The following is a 17,487-nucleotide window of genomic DNA, read 5'->3' on the forward strand; positions in this document are numbered from 1 at the left end:
CTCTTGAGACCCACAACCCCAAAGCCTGTGCCCTTCCTTTAAATCAGTATTTTCTAGCACCCAGTCCTGTGCCTGGACCCAGTGGATGACTGGTAAGAAAGAACAAGTCAATAAGAACCTGTGATTTCTACTTTATTCTGCTATTTTTTGTTATTTTTAAAAACCGCTTTCTTGCTTAAACATAGCTACCGTCCGTCTTTACCTGAGTTTTACAATGCATTTTTAAAACTAATGAATTATGCAATACTAAAATAGTAGTGACTTAAGAAAATAAGTGAAAAATAATGAATTTTACTGAAATGTTTGTTATTGAGTTAAATTTGGAACAGATGCTGGGACTTTTTGTAAAACTAGCCATACCTTGTTTACACAGCAACAATTTTCTTTTCTTAAAGGATACTGTCCTTAGGCTGAAGTGATGCTGGAATTGGAGTATTTAGCTCTTAAATCTCTTTAGGGGCGCGCCCTCACTTCCATTTCTGTGTGATGGGTTGCTTTCTAAACTCTGGAAAAGATGAGATTTTTATTTTGTTATCTAAAATACAAACGCCCCCTAGAGGCAGAGTTCTGCAGCCAGCGTTCAGAGTGGCTTCAGGTGTGCTCTGGAGGAGACACAACCTTTAGCCCCAGAAGCCAGGAGCAGCACCAGCTCCACCTGAGACTGCGTCATTGGAGCTGCTTTCTCGCATGACTTTATTGCATGAGCGTTTGAGAGTGTTTAAACTAAAGATTAAACGACTGTGAACTGGGTGCCTCTTGACAAAAAGTTTATGTGAAGCTATGGAAAAAGTTGTATCAATATAGTAAGCCATTGAAATGCCCTTTTATTATTTCCCAGAAATTTTAGCTCAACTGATTAATATTAGCCTTAGACTAAAAGGACAATGAAGTCTGATAGGAGCCACTCCACACGTGAGAAGAGCCGAGAGATCCTGCTGGAAGCATGAACTAGTCCGTGGTAGAGCGGGCCGAGCCGCGCGCCAGCTAATAATGAAGGGTGGATGCTGCCTGCGTAGGCTCGGTGTCACAATGCCCTGTAACAGCAGACTGCACGCTCATGTATGTTTTATTCATCCTTTGTTATATTTTCCAGAGGGATAATCAACTGGCTGATAAAGTAACAAATGAAAAGTAATCCGACCCCACTGACCTGCGCACCCCAGCGGGAAGGATGGCACGGAGTGGCCCTTAGCTCTGCCACAGTGGGACGGGTATGGAGTAGCCCTCCTCTCCTCGCTGCCACCGTCATTTCTCGGCAACCTGTTTCCAGACCCGGTGAGACCAGCAAGTTCTTCCTGTCGGATAACAAAATTGGAGTCACAGGAACAGGTACTGTGGGGTGCTGGAAACATGTCTGTACTGCCTCATCTTCGGGTTGCTGTTTATCTCCATACTAATGCAATTAGGGAGCATGCATGTCCAAACAGCAAGTAAATGATGATGCTAGGGACAGTGATTACTTTTAAAACACGGCGTGTTATTTAGATTGTGAGAAATCCCAACAAAATGGCAGGGCCTATCCGTTTCCCCAGTGGCAGGCACTGAAGGGTGTCGTCTGAGTTTAACCAGCTGATCTCCCAGTCCACGTTCACGTCTTCTGGTTATGAAAGAACCATGCTAAAAAGTCATAGTTTGATTTTTTTCTATTTTCATGATTCATGTACTGCAGCATGGAAAAAGAATACTCGTAGATCCCTGGAATTAAAAGTTTTAGAAGACCAGTTTGATTGTGGCTCAGTGCCCATCTCCAGCACAGCACGGAAGCTTCTTTCAGTCTTCACTGTGACCCCAACGCAGGACAACAGCATGCAGTCTGGTGCCAGTGGTCGGTGCTTTAAGATATTATGAGGCTAGGAGAATTACCACACAGCCGAAAGGTCATTTTCAGTTCAGAAGGTTTAGTGTCCTGTACGGCGGGGTCAAACATCTATTACTTGAGGACTTGCCAGGCAGCATGTCCCCCATGGGATAGATGGCTTGTAGAACTTTGCTTAGGGATATTAGAATTGAAAAGTGTTTAAAAAAAGATTATAAAAATTAAATTTACATGCCAGATTAAATAAAGTTATGGGCCCATTATCTACTTGAGGTTGTTTCGGAGGAGGTTTTATAGGCAATTTTGATCACAGTTGACTAGTTGGTGTTTCTTGGGATATAATATCTTCATTTTTAACATAAGGGTTTCTATATATCCGAGGCGAAATGACATCTGAATAATACATGAAGAGTCTGGTTTTGAGCCCAGGCAGGAGATGAAGCATGTATTGGTGCTGCTTACACATGAAGAAAATGTGCAGTTTTCCGTCTCTAGAGCCAGGCAACTAATAACCATGTTGGCCAGCTTTTTTATTACGTTCCAATGTGATGCAAATGCCTCGGACATTTTTAAGGGCCTTAGTTTAGAGACATTATATGTCTGAAGAGAGATCTTTTGGGCATAAGGCGAAGAGTGCATGAAGAACAGCAAACTCTACACCGTGCGTTCTTAGTATTGATCAGTCTATGTCAGGAAACAATAATCCACTACCACATTTAACTTAGCTAGAACAAATTATAACACGGATGTCTAGAGATGACGATTTGAAAAGCCTCATACGCTGAAGGATCACCATGCTTACCTGGATATAGAGTTCCATATAGGAAACTGAATGGGGAAATCTGCCTTTATTTTTCCACCGGGAAGACGAATGTAGAAATGCATGGGCCAAGGCCAGGGAAACATTCCATGTTGATGTGTCCAGGACTTTTCTCTGGTGGGCGGAGGCATAGCTCAGTCTCTTTGTTCCACACCAGGGACAATTCTGAAGGCAGCAGCCTTAGGAGAAAGTAATATTATTACAGTGGTGTCTGAAGATACTGCCAGGATCCCTGGCCTGCCTCACTCAGTGCACAGTGTGCAGGAGCAGTAGGCAGGCACTCTCCTTCCTAGGAGCCCTGGGGGTCCCCTGTCAGACCTGTGAGTGAGGATGGCTAGGATGCTTTGCTTGTAGACACTCATACGCCTAGTTAAATGATGCTGGATACCAAATCTAACATCCTCACGCCCTATCATTAACTGGCCAGCAGGGGTCAGCATTGACAACCAGGTGCTTTGGAATGGACGGTGACGTGCGCTTTTTCATAGGAGGCAAAAGCAAGTTAGAAGGTGGTGGCGGGGAAGAGGCAGAAATCTTTAATAATTAAATAAATTAATTAATAATAAAAAAAAGAAATACTTTGTAGATTCTAAGGATGTAACTCAGTTGTAGGAAACTTGAGTTCATTCCTTGCCTCATCACAATAAATAAATGAATTTAAGAAAATATATAAAAAAAAAAAAAAAAAGAAAAGACCAGAAGGCCTCAGGACTGGGGGTGGTGAGACTTATGGAGCCCCAGAGCTCTGGAATGGATTATTTGGAGATGCCTCGAGGAGTTTTGACTCACAGAGAATCTTCTTTCCTACTTGCTTGACTTACAAACTGACCTGCAGGCAGAAGTTCCTAAATTTTTATGTGGCTCTTGCATTTCTTTACTTTTAAGACTTTACTCTCCTGTCTTCCTTTGAGAGCTAACTCCCTCTTAGTCTTCAAACAGTCTCACTGGATGTGCTGAAAGAAGAACCTATCACAGAGCCCTTAGATCCTGTTGTCCCTTGTCAGGAGCCGTGTCCCCCCAAAATTTATAGGAAGCACTGCCGTGAGGAGTTTTTGTAGAGAGCTTTACTTTTCAATTGTATTGAGAATAGTCTTATTGACCAAGCCTATCCCACACCCAAATTAACTGTTAATAGAGAGCTATCTGTTAGCAGAACCTGCCTCACATTCCAAACTATCTAGACAACTAGGTGTGTCACCTTGTGACTTCCCGACCAAGGAATTGTGACCCGACCCATCGTAACCTCTCAGACTGCTTGACGGACGTGGACCACCGTGCCCCAGCCCCCCAAGCTCCCCATTCAGGGGCTATATAAGCTGTAACCATGACCCTAATAAACGGAGGCTTTGACAAATACGCTTAGCCTCCTTCCTGCTTATCAGCCTATGCCTTTCAGGTGGTGCCTCTCCGTGACCCTGGAATAACTGGCCAGCCAGGCGGGTTACAAACCCTAGACAGAGTAACCCGTCGAGGCCGCTACAGTGGCGCCCGAACCAGTGACTCGGAGCACCCGTCGAGGCGGCTACAGTCCCTTCCTGGGGTCTCCCACCCTGGACACAGCTGCAGGGCCCCTCATAGCCCTGGTCAGGTACAGCACAAGGCTGCCCTGGGTCACTGCCATCACATTCCGGTTCGTATGAGGAGCGAAGTGATACTGTCTGTGGAAATTTTTGTGAATTAGGAAGCATCTTACCCAACATGATACACAAAAGACCCCAGGCTTTAGCGTCAGGCTGATCTGAACTGAACACTCTCCCGTGTAATGTGACTAGTTTTAGTTCCATTGTACTCAGCGTCATCAATTGAAAAAAGCTGGGGCAGTGACACAGAGAGTCACACTTGGAAGCTACTAACTCATTCTAAAAGGCTTCACTGGGTGACGTTAATATACAACTTATTAACTTTCCATGATTAAAACAGTAAAAGACTGCCCAGGTCCTCATTACTGTGAGTTTAACCAGTTGGCTTGGGTAGTGTCCAGAGAGCAGACACTGCTGAAGGTCAGACTTCCTGTAACTCTGCTTTCCACGGTGATGCGCAAACTCTTCCTGTTTATTATTTTTACAAGGGAGACAGTTATCCTGTAACTCAGGTAGATCATCTGAACATAACCAGTCTGTGCCCTCCCTGTGGGCAGACCTCAGAGAAGGCGACTTCTCACTGGAATCCCAATTTACACATGAATTCTCTTCCTTAAAGAAGGGCCACAACAGAACCACATGAGAATCAGAAAGTCTGTAAGGAGCGTGGATTGAGAGGAGCCAAATATTTCAGAGCCTCAGACCAATGTCTCTGGCTGTGTCTCTTCCAAACAGAGCAGGCACGGCTGAGACATGAGTTCCTAGGCTTTCCCCTTTGGTGGTATCTGGATTCCTAGGCTTTCCCCTTTGGTGGTATCTGGATTCCTAGGCTTTCCCCTTTGGTGGTATCTGGATTCCTAGGCTTTCCCCTTTGGTGGTATCTGGATTCCTAGGCTTTCCCCTTTGGTAGTATCTGGGTTCCTAGGCTTTTCCCTTTGGTGGTATCTGGATTCTTTCATTTTTTCCCTTTGGTGGTATCTGGATGGCACTCAAGTCTTCACCTCTGCATTTGCCTCTCTGTACACGTCCATGTCTGTTGTGGTGTGAATGAAAAATGTCCCCATAGCCTCACATGATCGAACACTTGGTCCCCAGCTTGTAGCGCTGCTTGAGAAGGTTGTGGAATCTTTAAGGGGTAGAGCCTCCCTGGTGGTGGGCCTTTGACGGTTTGTAGACCGTCCCTACTTCCTGTTCACTTTCTACTAACTCAGTATGGCTGTAGAACCACCAGCCAGTTTCTGCTCTTGCCAGCTTGCTTTCCTGCCTGTTGCCACGTCTTTCCTGCCATGAGAGACTGCCTCCCTCTGGAACTGTAAGACAAAATGAGTTCTTTCTCCCTTAAGTTGCTTTGGTCAGGGCTTTCTATCACAGCAGCAAAGTTAAACGAAGGCAGTGACTAATTACTCTCCAAAAACAGGACAGAGGGAACCTGGTTCTGTCAGTTTTATTATTCAGTTATCCGAGGTTTCCATCTGCTCTCCCAAGCCTGGGAGACATTTATCTCTTTAAGGTAACTTTAAGACAAGGTACTTCTTCCCAGATGCATCATGCCCTGCCCTCCAAGTTTGAATTCCTGCAATCTCTCGCTGAAATTCTTCAGTGCTGATGCCAGGATCAACTGATATGATACGTGCTGAGATGACCTTCTGACACATAGATGACGTTCTGTAAATGTTAGCTCCCTGTTCTCTGTCCCCTTGGTGCCATACAAAAGCAGCAACGGCCTTATGGGTCAGAATGTGCCCACAAGCCTGAACTGCAAGCTTTAAGGACTAGAGTAAGAGAAACATGTGCGTGAGCAAGCTTGTTTCTCTGCGCAGAACAAACAAATTGTTCCTAGACCCACAAGCTGTTGGGTGTACTGCTCTGTGGGAAGTTCTGACCCGTACAACCACAAGGCCTCCTTCTCATTCCCTGCACCTAAGCAGGGCTCGAAGGTCCACTCTTCGCCTTCACCATCTGTCCCTAGTTTATATTTATATCGTTGGTGTTTTCTTTATTAATCATACCTACAGTGTGTGCCGTATAACTTGATGTCCCTCCCACCCCAGCCTTCCTTCCCTTTCAGGCATTACATCTTTCTGGCTTCCATGCTCTGAGGCATTTCCAGGCATCCCCAGGGATATGACAGATGCTTCAGAAGTACCAGTTGGCCATCTGAGAGGTATCCTCTGGCCAGGCCCAAGGGTGGTGGCCCCAATGTCTCCTAATTGTCAATCTTCTGCCTCAGTTTCCCCTGGAGGAAAACTCAGGTCTATATCTGTCCAAGGCTGCTTCCTTAAGTCCTTGAATGTCTGGGGAAACACCTCTTCAATTTCTAACTCTCTCTCCATCAGAGTTCACAAGTCCTTCCTCGGGTTAGGTAGGGAATTGGCAGCCATTGTCTGATCAAGACTCCATCTTCTCTGAGCTAAGTTCTGTTTTGAAGTGGGTCCTCCTTCTACGTTAGCCTCCAAACCCAGAAGCACCCTTCATGATGGCGTATCCAAATAGATGATCCCAAGAGTCTTTAGGGCTGGGGCAATGGTTCAGCAGTCAAGGCGCTTGCACGTGAGTATGAGGACTGGAGTGGATCCCCAGAATCCATCAAATACCAGGTGGGCACAGCAGCCAGCCTGTAATTCCAGCACTCAACAAGTGGAGATGGGTTCTTCTGAGCCAGCTGCTTAGGGCGACCACCTGTATGGACAAGCTCTGGGTTCCACTGAGAAACCTCCTTCAGTGAATAGAGAGAGATTGTGGAAGACTGTTCACCTAAGCTCCCTAGAAAGAGGGCGGGAGACTTAGAATACGGATTTCACCTTCACTGTGAAGGTGTCCTGCAAATCCCCACTGAAGTTTACTTGTTTGTGAGTCATCGAGTCAATATTCATCAAGGACGCGGTGTTCTGGTTGGAACGCTCGTCTCTGACAGCTCATCCCCCAGTCACAACTCACTCTCTTCTAGAATCTCCCCGGGGACTTCTCTAGCCATACTTATGAACTCTATTGTTGGCTTTTCCCTTCATAGCCGCATATGTCCATAACATCTGCAAACGTTTTGCCCATCTGCAGGCTTGACTAAAAGGCGTTACCAGGAACTGTTCTTCAGATTATCTCCAGCAAGAACTGGTTTTTATCCTCCCCATCCCCATATTGGTAACAGCAGCACCCAAGTAGGAAGCACAGACAGGGAGCCCAGTACTCAGAAATTAGCATCTCGAGGCCTCAATAAAGTGCACATTATAAGGCAAGCCTGATGATGCTTCTGATCCCAGCACCTAGGAGACTGGGGTAAGAGAGCTGCTGGTTCAAGGTCAGCCTGGGCTATACAATGAGAGGGTGACTTTTTTACGTATCCTATGACTATCTGGTGGTGTATAGAAGCTATGTCAACTTGACACATATTAGAGTCATCTGAGAAGGAAACCTCCACTGAGGAATTGGCCAGACCAGGTTGGCCTGTGGGTATGCCTATAGGAGTTACTTTAACTGCTGATTCATGTAGGAGGGTTCAGTCCACTGCAGGCAGCACCATTCCCTTGGTAGTTGGTGCTGGGCTGTATACAAAGCTAGCTAACACACATAAAAATAACATTATACAGACTAAGCAAGCTGTATTTGTGTATTTAGAAATATATGTATATATATATATATATAAAACAATAATGAATGAAGAGGGCTATAAATTTGAAGGATAACAATGAAGGATGCATGGGAGGTTTTAAAGGGAGGGGGAAAGGGAAGAGGGAGATACAATTATAATCTTAAAAAATAATATTTTCTAAAAAGCTAGTTAAGCATGTTCTGGAGTGAGGCAGAAAACAGCATTCCTCCATGATCTTCCTGAGCTCCTGCCCTGACTCCTCAGTGTTGGACAGTGACCTGGAAGTATAAGCCAAATAAATTAGTTGTTTTCCTTTGTAAGAGTTGCCGCGGTGCTGGATGTGGTGGTGCACGCCTTTAATCACAGCACTCAGGAGGCAAAGGCAGGTGGGTCTTCGTGAGTCTGAGGCCAGCCTGGTCTACAAAGTGAGTTCCAGGACAGCAAGGGCTACACAGAGAAACCGTTTCACAAAATAAATAAAGAGTTGCTATGGTCATGGTGTCTCTTCACAGCAATAAAACCCTAGGGCAAGACTCATAGTTGGTAATGACCAAAACCTAGCTAAAATATGCTCAGAAGGGGGTGTGGAGGACACACATGTCTGTGTTGGTATTTATCAGTTCAGTCCAGGAACGGTGGCCTGCACTGCCCGCTGTAGGAGAGTGGAAGCTAGAAGTAGGCAGGGGAAGAACAGAGAACTGGGTTCCACTGGGACTCCCCCCACTCTGCTGCTGCTGCCCGCCTGTTAGTTTCAGAGCATTTCAGAGCAGCCCACAGTATTCCGTTTGCCCATTTGATAGACACAGTGGGTCACTGACCTCTGTAAAATAATCTAGGGATGAATGCTGTTTTGTCTGGCTTGGATCAGGTAGCTTCACCTCATCAGATGAAAACTGAAACGGAAGCAGATCTTAGGGAAAGCGTGCGTTACACTGGAGACCTACATCCTATCAGGAAAATAAAAACACAGCTAATTGGCTAACAGGGAGATGACCAGTCATAACGATTTCTGGCCAGATTGACCCAAAGTGTACTTGATAACAATAGGGCTAGATGACCTTTAATTCCAGAGTCTAGGATTTGGTTTACTGTGTTTATGCATTAACCAATTATTTAACTTGGCAAAATGCTATATATTTATTATATGCAACATGATGTTTTGAATTACGCATGGAATGGCTAAATCAAGCTAATTAACATATGCATTATCTTATGCTTATCTATTCTTTCTTTAATGAGAATGACTAAACTGTAGAAGGAGCTGCAGGCCGCTTCCTGCCACCCGGCTAGCTTTACCCAAAATAATTACACGGAAACTGTATTCTTTTAAACACTGCTTGGCCCATTAGCTCTAGCCTTACTGGCTAACTCTCACATCTTGATTAACGCATTTCTATTAATGAGTGTAGCACCACAAGGTGGTGGCTTACTAGAAGGGATCTTAACCTACATCCATCTTGGGGAGGAGAGTTATAGCGTCTGCCTCACTTCCCTTCTTCCCAGCATTCTGTTCTGTCTACTCCACCTACCTAATTTTCTGTTCTATCAAAGTCCAAGCAGTTTCTTTATTAATTAACCAATGAAAGCAACAGATAGACAAATGACCCTCCTCCATCACTGAACTCTACTTTGGGCAATTTTGAAGAACACAATACATCACTATTTGCTATAATCAACATATGTTACGCCTTCTGACTTACTGGCACCTCATATCCTTTGACCAAGATCTCTTCAGCTTCTCCTCACCAGTCCCTTGTAACCAGCATTCTATTCTTTAATATTTTGAGTCCAAGTTTTGGGATATTTTAATTTTTTAATACCACATATAAATGAGGCCATGTGTTACTTTTTTTTCTGTGTCTTGTTTATTTTACTTAACGTAATGTCCTCCGGGTTCATCCATGATTTTGCAAATGACAGTATTTCTGTCTTTTCTAAGTATTACAATACTACTCCATTGTGTAGATCTACACCCAACAACTCAAGCTACACCGTGCATGCTCTAATTGATTCCATATCTGCAAGTTGTGGACATGCAGCAATGAGCTGAGAATGCAGATTCTCCTCAACACGTGAGATCAACACACAGATTTCATTTCTTCTCCGTATACATCCAGAAGTGGCATTTGTTGATGCGTCCATAGAGTTAGCAGTCAGTGACTTTCAGAATCCTGCCATCCAACAAGAATATGGGATCTCAGACAAAGGGACACCATCCTAGTCCCTTTGGTGTCTAAGCCAAACGAAATCCCTCCTCTCCAATCCTTTTCATTCACAGCCTGTGTGTAGTGTGATGTGTAGAGAAACTGATGAATTACTGCCATTGCTAGAAGCACCAGAAGCCAGAGGAAAGAATTTTGAGGTCACCCAGTTACGGTGGCAGTTTGTCCTTCCATTGTGACTAGTCACCAGGGCTGTGCTGCTGAGAGAGGAGTGAGGTGGAGGGCTGGAATAGCAGCTTGAGTTGCTGGAACAGATGAGAAGTTAGTTCAGCGTTTTACCATGCAGAGTGACTGCCAGGGGATGTGTTTGATTTGCTGTGGTGATGGGCAAGTCAGGAGTCCCCCTCCTACTTTTCTGGGTAAGACTCTATAATTTCACCCCTCTGGCATCCAGGGACCCCACTCTCACGGAAGACGGAAGTGTGCCAGGTTACATAGCTCACCCTTGGCCTCTACAGTCCTATTCTCAGGTAGGCTTTGGATCTCGGAGCCTTTGGAACAGTAGGATTTTTGCAGAGTCTCATAGTTTTCTCTCTTTAAAGAAGCTGAAGGTTCACAAAACACTTTGAAATGATGTTGTTTTCAGGGCCACCAGGTGTCACTTTACTGAAGTTTTAGGGACTTCTAAGATCTCCGTAATCAACCAGCTAATGGTTGGTCAGTAGCTTTTGCTTTTGTCTGAGGTGGTACAGGCAAGGGCTGTGTGGGAGGAGAGCTGGGAGCTCCTCCACTGTGTTGGCCTACCACTGCCATGTGTAATACTGCTGTTTCAATGCCCAACTCATCCTTGCCCTGATTCAATGAATTGGCCTCGCTAGGGGTATCAAGAAAACGAAGACAAGGCAGACACACACATCCAGAAAAGCTGGGATCAGGTGTGCTCTACTTTCTAATGGAAAGCAGCACTGTAGAAGTACAGCAAGATTATTATAGACAGTTGAACAGAGAGGCAGTGTTGCTGCATGCCGCTGAAACAGGGAACGGAGTTATTACACACAAACAAGGAGTCAGGTTTATTATACACAGCTGAACAAGGAAGGAGGCAGCTTTAGCTGATCTTAGAAGGGAGCGATCTCTGTAAGGAATAGTCTTCAGGCCATAAGCCCCCAGGGAGAGGCAGCTACCCTGGACGGTTTTCACATACACTATCAGTATCCACACCTAGACCAACAGGAAGGCATTGTCGTCCCTCTGAGCCTTACTCAGAGATGAAAGGTTTTGCCATTCCCACGTGTTTGAGGCTAATGTCCTTGACACGGCCAGCTCAGGACACCACACTCACTCAGGACTTCACACGCTCAAGACGTCCTCAGCTCCCTATAGATGCTGCCATTGTTACCAGGGATTCTTTGGACTGTTTCCAAAGCCCTGAAACCAGCTCTTTAGCCCTGGTACATTCATGTATTCACATTGGTTCACTGGAGTGTGTGTGTGTGTGTGTGTGTGTGTGTGTGTGTGTGTGTGTGTGTGGAGATGGATATGCATCTTTCATTTAGAATGACCTTATTGTTTTTCTTTAATGGTTTTTAGTTAGCGTTTAATCAGTATACAAATTAAGGAGCTTCATTCTGCCATTTTCTTACATCCACATCACTCCCTGTACCTTGTCATGTCCTCCACCACTTCCCTCACACGTTGCTCTTCTGGCAATTGGTCCCTCCACTTTCACACCAGGTAAACATATGTGTGTGTAATTAAACATCAAGTCTGTGTAAGAGAAAATATGAAATATTTTGTCTTCCTTCTCCCCAATCCATCATAGACCCCCATCTATATTTAAATCTTGCTTGCACATACAAGAGGACACAGGCAATCTTTGTCCCTGTGCATGCAGCTTATTTGGCTGGAACTGATAGTGTTGCAAGGAACCACTTGTTCGTCCTAGTTGCCCAGAACTGAAATAACCACACAGAAACTGTATTGATTAAAACACTGCTTGACCCATTAACTCTAACTTCTTATTTGCTAACTCATATTAATTTAACCCATTTCGATTAATCTGTATATCACCTCAAGGTTGTAGCCTACTGTTGGACTAGATGTCCAAACATCAGGGAAGAGTTGCTCCAGACACCATTCACATAACCACAAATTGATGCAAAAGCAAGAGGATTTTTATTCTGTCATAACAGGGTCCTTCAGGTTCGGGATATGAAGGACATCGATAGCTGTTACAGTTCATCTTTTAAAGCAAAAAGCCACAGACACAAGGGGAGAAACCTGTAGGTTGTTTTCCAACTTATTGGATTGGCTTATTCAAAGGGTTACTAGCAATGATTGGTCTATTCCAGGGCAGGAGAATAGTAATGTGGTCAGGTGATAAGGGAGAGCATCTGTGGTCCATCCTAACCTTTGGTTCAGTGACTAAATCAATACATCAGGAACCAAGTCAACATCGGTGTGTTGTATTTGCCTCAATTCCCAGAATGGAGTTACGTTTGAAGATTATTCACAAGGACACGGGAGGATGAGCAGTCCAGCATGTGTGTGTGTGTGTGGGTGACTGTCCCCTTTCCAAGATAGAGTGAGTGTAAGGTTTTAGAAAAATGTCTTAGGGTTGAGGGGGCTTACAAATGCATTTAGAGTCTTTCACTACCAGCAAAGTTTCGGCATGTCTACCTCCCGTGGATCCATGGTATCCCCTGACTCCGCCCTTCTTTCTCCCAGCATTCAGTCCAGTCCTCCCTGCCTACCTAAGTTCTGTACTATCAACAGGCCAAGGCAGTTTCTTTATTCATCAATGGCAATCACAGCACACACAGGGGATATCACTGATAGTCTCCAGTTCCATCCGTTCCCTTGCAAATAAAATTTCCATTCTTCGTTATGACTGAAGAAACAGCATGCATTTGCTCCATGTTTCTTTATCCATCCATCTGGTAAGGAGGATCTAGGTTGCAGATCTCAGCTTTTGCAAACAGTGCCATAAAAAGAGTCTTGTGAGTATTTCTGCATTGAGATTTCTCTGGGTATGTATCCAGGAGTGGTGTGACTGGATCATATGGTTTTTCTGCTTTCATTTTTTTGGAGAAAATTCCATATTGATTTTTCTCTCATGGCTGCATCTCTTTCTAGTCCCAGAATTCTTTCTATATATTCTAGCCAACAATTATTTTTGTCATTTGTTTTTTCTTTTAAAATGAGAAAGGATTATTATTATTCCCATTTTCATGACAAGTGCAGAAAGACACATAAATATTAAGAATCTTGACTAAGTTATGACATTCGTTCTCTTACTAAATTGGGTGTTGATATGATTACCTTGTAAAATGTTTTTATTGTTTTTATTGAGATATATATTTTCTCTGTTCCCCTCCCATTCCTCTCCCCTCCTATTTTACCTTCTCCCATGGTCCTGATGCTCTCAATTTGCTCAGGAGATCTTGTCTTTTTCTCCTTTCCATGTAGGTTAGATCCATGTATGTCTCTTTTAGGGTCCTCATTGTTGTCTAGGTTCTCTGGGATTGTGAATTGTAGGCTGTTTTTTTTTGTTTTTTTTTTTTTTTTTTGCTTTATGTCTAAAAGTCATTTATGAGTGAGTACATATTATATTTGTCTTTCTGAGTATTAGTTAGTATTAGTTATCTCACTCACTATGATGTTTTCTAGATCTATCCATTTGCATGCAAATTTCAAGATGTCATTTTTTCTGCTGTATAGTACTCCATTGTGTAAATGTATCACATCTTCTTTATCCATTCTTCAGTTAAGGGGCATTTAGGTTGCTTCCAGGTTCCCTTTACCACACATCCTCTCCTGCATAAGTTGTCATCAGTGTTTTGGATTTTGGTCATTCTTACAGGCGTATGATGAAATCTCAGAGTTGTTTTGATTTGCCTTTCCCCCATGGTTTAGGATGTTGGACGTTTACTTAAGTGTCTTTCAGCCATTTTAGATTCCTCTGTTGAGAGTTCTCTGTTTAGGTCTATATCCCATTTTTCTATTAGGTTATTTGTTCTTTTGATGATCAATTTCTTGAGTTCTTTGTATATTTTGGAGATCATCCCTCTGTCTGCTGTGGGGTTGGTGAAGATCTTTTCCCATTCTGTAGGCTGTCGTTTTGTCTTGTTGACCGTGTCCTTTGCTTTAGAGTAGCTTCTCAGTTTCAGGAGGTCCCATTTATTAATTTTTCTCTCAGTGTCTGTGCTACTAGGGTTATATTTAGGAAGTGGTCTCCTGTGCCAATGCATTCAAATGTACTTCCCACTTTCTCTTCTATGAGGTTCAGTGTGGTTGGTTTTATGTTGAGGTCTTTGGTCCATTTGGACTTGAGTTTTGTGCATGGTAATAGATATGGGTCTATTTTCATTCTTCTGCATGTTAATATCCAGTTATGCTAGCACCATTTGTTAAATATGCTTTCTTTTTTTTCCACTTGATATTTTTTGCTTTTTTTGTCAAAAACCAGATGTTCATAGGTATGTGGATTAATATCCAGGTCTTTGATTAGGCCAACACCAAGCTGCTTTCAGTATCTGTAGTAGAGTTTGAAGTCAGGGATTGTTACACCTCCAGAAATTCCTTTATGGTACAGGATTGTTTTGGCTATTGTGGGGTTTTTTGCTTTTCCATATGAAGTTGAGTATTGTTCTTTCAAGGTCTGTGAAGAATTTTGCTGGGATTTTGACGGGCATTGCATTGAATCTATAGATTGATTTTGGTGAGATTGCCATTTTACTATATTAATTCTACCTATCCAAGATCATGGGAGATCTTTCCATTTTCTGGTATCTTCAATTTCTTTCTTCAAAGACTTAATGTTCTTGTCATACAGGTCTTTTACTTTTTTCGTTAGAATTACTCCAAGGTATTTTATGTTATTTGTGGCTATTGTGAAGGGTGATGTTTCTCTGGTTTCTTTCTTAGCCCATTTGTCATCTGTATAAAGGAGGGCTACTGATTTTTTTTTTAAGTTAATCTTATATCCTGTTGCATTACTGACAGGGTTTATGAGTTGTAGAAGTTCCTTGGTAGAATTTTTGGGATCACTTATGTAAACTATCATATCATCAGTAAATGATGAGAGTTTGACTTCTTCTTTTCTGCTTGAAATCCTCTTGTTTTCCTTTTGTTGTCTTATTGCTCTAGCTAGAACCTCAAGTACTATACTGAATAGATATGGAGAGAGTGAACAACCTTGTCTTGTTCCTGATTTCAGTGGGATCGCTTTGAGTTTCTCTCCATTTAGTTTGACGTTGATTTGGTCCTGTGGGTGTTCCTGATTTGGGCCTGCTCCTGCAGAGGTTGCTGGCCTGTGCCTGGTCCCGCAGGGGTCACTGGCTTGGGCCTGTTCCCTCATACCTGCCTCATTTGATTTCTTGATGACATATTTTGAATAAGGTGCTCATTATAGCTTTAATTTTGATTTCCATGATGGCTAAGGATGCTCTGAAGTGTTTATTGACCATTTACAGTTCTTTGAGAAGAGCTGAGTCAGTTCACTTGTCCATTTACTAATCAGATGATTTATGCACGTGTGTGTGCATGTGCGTGTGTGTGTGTGTGTGTGTGTGTAATTTTGGTGTATATTAATCCCATATGAGAAGTGGAGCTGGTAATGCTATTCTTCCATTCTATAAGCAGTCACTGTGCTCTACTGATTGTCTCCTTTCCTGGAAGAAGATTTTAATTTTATACAATGCTGTTTTTTACTTTGAAAAATTGTTTTCCCGAGCTGAGCCCTTTTCCAGAAGTCTTGCTTATATCTTTTTATTGAAATGTTTTCATCAGTTTAGAGTTTTGGGTCTTATGTTGAGGTCTTTGATCTATTTTAATTGATTTCTTTTACAGATCAAGAGATACATGGTTGCATTCTTTTAAATGTAATTGGCAATTTTACAAGCACTATTTGCTGAACACTTTCTTTTCCTTGATGTATATTTTGGGCACCTTTGTCAAAAATTAGATGACTGTAGCTGTATGGTTGTATTTCTAGGTCCTCTATTCTACTTCTTCTATTGGTCCGTGTGTCTTTTTTTGTTACTACGGCTCAGTATTATAATTTGAGACCAAGTATCACAATATCTCCAGTGATGTGGGATTCCCCTCTGTATCCTGTGATTATGTTTTATTTCCATTAGTTAATAAAGAAGCTACTTCGGTCAATGGCTTAGCAGAATAAAACCAGAAGGGAAATCTGATCAGAGATATATAGAAAGAGTAGGCGGAGTCAAGGAGATGCCATGTAGCTGCTGAAGGAGAAAGATGCCGGAATGCTGGAACCTTACTGGTAGGCCATAGCCTTGTGGTGAATCACAGACTAATAAAAAAGGGGATAACTTAAAATATAAAAGTTAGCTAGGAATGTGCCTAAGCTATTGGCCAAGCAGTGTTGTAATTAATATAGTTTCTGTGTGATTACTTGCGTCTGAGCAGCCAGGAATGAACGTGCTGTCCTTGTTGACACTCCAGCATTGTTCTCTGTATAGGATTACTTTAGCTGTTATATGCATTTTAGCTTTGATTTGTCTAGTTTTGTGAAGAATGCCATTGGAATTTTTATGGGGATTGTACTGAATCCACAGATACTATTTAGTGATAGAGATATTTTTAGAATTTTAATTTTGCCAACCAACAACATGGAGGTTTTCTCATCAACTCTGATGTCAGCTTCAAAGTTTTAAAGTTTTCATTGCAGAGGTCTTTTATTTCCCTGGTAAAGTTTATTCCAAGTTGTGTTTTTAAAGCTACTGGTAGTAGTGATTTCCCAACCAAGAAGTTTTTCACTTGTTGACTTCGTATACTGTTATTTTGCTACAAGTATTTATAGGGCCCTAGAGTTTTCTTCTGGCTTTGTTAAGGTCTTTAAAATATTGAATCTGCAAATAAGGATAATTTGATTTATTTGATATTTGTGTCCCTTTTAATTTTTTCCTCATGACTAAGAATCAAGAACTGAGATTCAAAGAGTGTAAGAGTGGAGAAAATGGACACCTAGTGTAGTTCCTGACTTAGAGGGAATGCCTTCTGTTTCTCTTACTCAGTATAATGGACACCTAGTGTAGTTCCTGACTTAGAGGGAATGCCTTCTGTTTCTCTTACTCAGTATAATGGACACCTAGTGTAGTTCCTGACTTAGAGGGAATGCCTTCTGTTTCTCTTACTCAGTATAATGGACACCTAGTGTAGTTCCTGACTTAGAGGGAATGCCTTCTGTTTCTCTTACTCAGTATAATGGACACCTAGTGTAGTTCCTGACTTAGAGGGAATGCCTTCTGTTTCTCTTACTCAGTATAATGGACACCTAGTGTAGTTCCTGACTTAGAGGGAATGCCTTCTGTTTCTCTTACTCAGTATAATGGACACCTAGTGTAGTTCCTGACTTAGAGGGAATGCCTTCTGTTTCTCTTACTCAGTATAATGGACATCTAGTGTAGTTCCTGACTTAGAGGGAATGCCTTCTGTTTCTCTTACTCAGTATAATGGACATCTAGTGTAGTTCCTGACTTAGAGGGAATGCCTTC

The 17,487-nt window shown here is 42.7% G+C and overlaps 1 protein-coding gene across 1 annotated transcript in view; it reads left to right on the forward strand.

Annotated features, from left to right (window-relative positions):
* Positions 1 to 1,254: 1,254 nt before the first annotated feature.
* Positions 1,255 to 17,487, forward strand: part of Dnajc5b (DnaJ heat shock protein family (Hsp40) member C5 beta) — a 68,193-nt gene continuing 51,960 nt past the window's right edge. The window contains exon 1 of the mRNA XM_057791056.1: positions 1,255 to 1,329. The gene's annotated coding sequence lies outside the window, so the exon portion shown is untranslated. The remainder of the gene's footprint in view (positions 1,330 to 17,487) is intronic.

Source organism: Chionomys nivalis, chromosome 16 (genome assembly GCF_950005125.1).
Source record: "Chionomys nivalis chromosome 16, mChiNiv1.1, whole genome shotgun sequence".
Lineage (NCBI taxonomy): Eukaryota > Metazoa > Chordata > Mammalia > Rodentia > Cricetidae > Chionomys > Chionomys nivalis.